Source organism: Coptis chinensis, chromosome 3 (assembly GCF_015680905.1).
Source record: "Coptis chinensis isolate HL-2020 chromosome 3, ASM1568090v1, whole genome shotgun sequence".
NCBI classification, from domain to species: domain Eukaryota; kingdom Viridiplantae; phylum Streptophyta; class Magnoliopsida; order Ranunculales; family Ranunculaceae; genus Coptis; species Coptis chinensis.
Genome location: NC_141458.1, coordinates 14,922,930 through 14,927,814, shown reverse-complemented (window position 1 = coordinate 14,927,814; position 4,885 = coordinate 14,922,930). Strand labels below are relative to the sequence as shown.

The 4,885-nt window shown below is 33.3% G+C and overlaps 1 long non-coding RNA gene across 1 annotated transcript; it reads right to left on the bottom strand.

The window, feature by feature from the left end:
- Positions 1–1,706: 1,706 nt before the first annotated feature.
- On the bottom strand, positions 1,707–3,618 carry LOC147508142 (uncharacterized). Its single transcript, XR_015216311.1, has 3 exons — positions 3,512–3,618; positions 2,723–2,947; positions 1,707–2,116 (listed from the first exon to the last, which is right to left on the bottom strand). It is a non-coding gene; the product is annotated as an uncharacterized LOC147508142 (long non-coding RNA).
- Between the last annotated feature and the right edge of the window lie 1,267 nt (positions 3,619–4,885).

Here is a 4,885-nt window from a genome sequence, read left to right as displayed (position 1 = left end):
CACTTTGCCTTATAACAATAAAAAATCGTTTCCCACCATTATATTAATTCATATTCATAATTACCAAATGTGCCTTATCTTTTTCACTTGCACTTCATAGGGACACACACACACTATTATTGGGATTCCAAACTTTCCATACACCAACTCCACCATTTATCAATCTCATAACCTCATTCATTGGTTGACGGGTTTAGGGCGCTGTTACTTTTCTATTTTACATCTGCCTAAAATTTATGGAAGGTTTTATGGACTTGCTTTGCTTAGGAGGTTTATGGGCTTGGCTAATTGAATTGGAAACTGCCATTACTAAATTTGGATCGACAAACCCAACTACCAATTCCAAACTCTTCCACCACCTATTTTTTCATCTCTAATCACACAAGTCGCTTTGCCTGATAACAATAAAAAATCGTTTCCCACCATTATATTAATTCACATTCATAATTACCAAATGTGCCTTCTTTTTGTCACTTGCACTTCATAGGGACACACGCGCACTATTATTGGGATTCCAAACTTTTCATACACCAACTCCACCATTTATCAATCTCATAACCTCATTCATTGGTTGACGGGTTTATGGCACGGTTACTTTTCTATTTTACATCCGCCTAAAATTTATAGAAGGTTTTATGGACTTGCTTTGCTTAGGAGGTTTATGGGCTTGGCTAATTGAATTGGAAACTGCCATTACTAAATTTGGATCGACAAACCCAACTACCAATTCCGAACTCTTCCACCAATTATTTTTTCATCTCTAATTACACAAGTTGCTTTGCCTGATAACAATAAAAAATCGTTTCCCACCATTATATAGATAGATATATTTTTATTTTTATTTTGGACGCACTATATATTGTCTTTGCTTAGACTGTATACTATTCTCCACTTTTTGAATTTGATTAGTTCGGTAAGAAAAGTATAGGTATACACGTAATCTATGTGCATATTAACAGCTCATGGTTAATTTCACGCTCATCGAGCATTCGAGCTTGCGCAAAATGCTAGTATATATAATGAGGGCCCAAGAAACAGTCATGGTGTCCGTTTTTTTGTTTTGACGTTTTTGTCTCTCTAATTTTTTTAATATTCCAACACTATAAATTTAGGATTGAATTTAGTGTAGGGGTAGAAATATAAATGAACTGAGTGAGTCGTAACAAACACAACCGATTTTTTTTTTTTTTTTTTTTTTTTTTGTTTTTGCAAAAAATAGCCGCATGTTCAGAGCTATAAGTCAATAACTAGTTTTCAAACCCGTCCTACGAACGGGCACCATTTAAGAATATTATTTTAGAATATAAATTAGAAGTCTTTCATCCTTTAAGATTAATTTGAACTGCTACACACGACAGTGCACATTTACAATTTTTGCATACTTATGGCGCATTAATCCTGCTTATTGTCATAATGGTCTATCTATTAGTACTTTCAGACTTTTTAGAGAGAGAGAGAGTGAGTGAGTTTGGATTATTTGTTCTCTTGAGTAAGTAAGACTATCTATGTTGGACTTTTGGTAATGAATCTCGTTTGAAATTCCATCTTCATATGTTTTTAGAGACATCTGCCATTAGAAGAAAGTCATGATACAATTGGAATTTGTGCTAGTTATAATTAGCACCTCATGGGTGTACAATTCAAACAATAACGTTCTTCAAGAAACATGGTAAAATCATGAGAAAACAAATGCATTAGTGGTTTAGTTTGCTCCAAAACTTCAAATGAACAATGTGTATGAAAAAGACTTGATATTTTGTTGCATTGGGCCTTCTTGGTTGGTTGGATAGAATAAGCTCGAACCTTAGACATTGTAAGTACTATTCAAGCTTCTGATTTATCGTCTGGTTGGTGCTTTGGGATTGATCCAATTTTTCCGTCTCGTCAGTGTTTTGCATCAAGCTTCTGATTTCCCGTCTCGTGGTTATTTGAAATTGATCCAATTCTTTTTCATCAAACTTCTTATTTCCCGTCTTGTGTGTGTTTTGAAATTGATTCAATTCTTTAACATCAAGCTTCTACTTTCCCGTTGATTAATCAAGCTCCTGATTTCCCGTTGATTAATCAAGGTGATCTATAATAGCCAACTGTGTACATAGATCCTCCCGCAGTGTCTCTGCAAAAAATAGCAATAAAAATCAAATTCACAAATGCTTCTATTAGTTATCAAATTATAATATTGTAGTTATATATGATTTTAACTATTTGGGATTATCAAAAACTTATAAAAATACCTTGAAATGACATGTGATGAGTCATTTTAATAGTCTGATCTGATCCACTAAAACCATCACATAAACCAAAAAAAAACTTCTAATCACCAACAAAATAAAACTATAGATAGGCAACTGTGCTAGATGTCCTAATAGTCGTTGGTCCACTTTGATTATCACTAATACGCACCAGTCCACCAATTCTAGATTTATCCACACTGTAAAACTGGTCTGTCTAAATTTGAGATCGAGTGTTTTGAGAGAAGCTAGTAGACCGGTGTCTTAATTCATGGGTGGTTGAAAAAACTTACACAGGATACTGGATATAACCATCAGCATGTTAAATATCCTTTCTTATCTAATAAGCCCCTAATGATACAGATAAATCAATCAATGAACCTTATAATGTCAAATTGACAATTTAATCTAATATTATAACACGCAAAGCTCAATCAAAATAGATGTAGAAAACATGTCATTTATCATAGCAATGGTGCACTTATATTTACCTCAAGCAAAAGAAAATGTTTTAGCTAATCCCAAACACTCCAATACTCTTTTGATCTCCAATGCTTCAACAAAACCATCACTGTCTTTATAAAAAAAAATAGCAAAAACGGTTTGTAGCAACTTGGCGCGCCTCAGTTCAGCGTCATCCACTTCACCTGTGAGTTCCTCATTTCCTCATAATTACCAAGAAACTCCAACCCATTTTTTCATCGTTGCCACCAATTCTATGATTTATAAATACTTGAAGTTAGAAATTGCAACAAATAGTTTAAATAAAAAAAATAAAAAACTTCAAAGTTATTTATTGTACAACGTGTTATGCAAAATTGACATAATCTCATTATGTAAAATCTGCAACTTTGAGACATTCTAAGAGTATTTACTTAAGTTTCAATATTTTATATATTTTTCTGTCCAAATTTAAGAAGTTAGAATATTCCATATCATTGGTCATAAATTGTATGGAAAATTGATATATATCATTCGTTGTCAGAGAAAGCTAGCTACCCAAAGAATAAAGTTAGGTTAGGTAGGCCCAATTGAATTAAATGAAATCTTTTAAGCATAATCCTATAATCTAACCATCTACAATGTAAAATCATAAAAGCTGAAAATGCAACACCATACCAAGAACGTACTTGAGATTAACACTGTATAAATTTTTTGGATAAGATAACTTTGTGATAACGGTTAATATTCTATAAGATTTAAAGTTTAAAGCGTATCTCACAGGGAACAATATTCACGTGATGAACCAACAATACACGTTATCATGTCCAAAGACTTACTTGCTGTGGTGCTTGGTTTAGGACTTCTTCACCACTTCATCCTCTTAGACTTCTTATAAGCACAATCATTATTCTAACGCAGAACCTTACAAAAAACTGTCACTGAAAAAATATCATCCAAAGGAACAAAAAAATTATATTAATAAACAACAATGATTATAAATATCCGCATTAGATCAAAATTATTTTGATATTGAGGTTTTATTATACATTAATTTTCGGTAATATCGTAACAGTTATAAAATTGTAGACCCACCAACCAAATCATAAGCCTTCTGGCCAATGCAATAGTACAGTAATTCAAACCGCTAAAGTACAATCATAGTTGGCAAAATAGTTAACACCATTTGTTGTTGGCTTAAAGACTATCAGAGCTTATCTCTAATTTGCGAATCCCATATGTCAAGTGGAACCCAAACTTTGACAGAGAACCATCCATTAGAGAAGCATATAGCACAAAGGTAAGAACCCAGTATTAGCCTATCAAGTGTATACTAATCCAGTTATGCTCCTAAAGAAGAAAAGTTGAACAGCTCAAAAAAGCCATAGTGCCATATTTTTTTTCGTTTTTTGTGCATGAGGTGCCTTTAACTATTAGGGCCTGAGGCAGCCTTGCCTAGTCTAAAGTGACTTGAAGAACAACACATACGTCTACATGAGATAAGACACACAAAGTATTAAAGAGATGAAGATCCTTCCATTAATTTTGCAATCACAAAGAAAATGAGTGTGTATAGATTGATGTCAAGCACTTAATAATAATAGAAAAATACCTCGAGATGTTGAGCAGCTTCCATAGTTAAACCAACAGTTGCAGCAGCTAGCCCTGTTAAATCCTCCCTGTAAATAAAATAAGGAGGTGGAGAGTAATATATTACTCATCCAAATTGCGATAGAGAAAAACCTTAATAGTTGGAATTCAAAGAGAGAAAACATAGCAAAGAGAGAGAACCACAAATCAAATTAGATTAATCTTCACGGAGGGGAAGGGAGGGGAAGGAAGGGAAAATGACAGGTCTTGGAAAGAGGTACGATGGTTTATTAGATAGTGTTTTGTTTGCGTAAATTAGTAATATTCCTTTTTTCTCATGATTTTTCGTCAAAATGGGCATCTTTTTTTCTCCTACATTGTCATGAGTAAAATTTGACGTGGACGCTCGAGAGAGCTCGAAAGGGGCTTGCTATTATATGTATATATATATATTAAAAAGACTACATGTTTTAGGTTCAAGAGATAGGCGCCTATTTGAAAACAAATTACACATAAAAAAGATATCGCAATTAAGTTGCCCAAACTATTACAAACCTAAACAATATTTATCATCCCGAAATAATGGTCAGGAGGACGTTTCTTGTTTTGTGAACAAAACATCA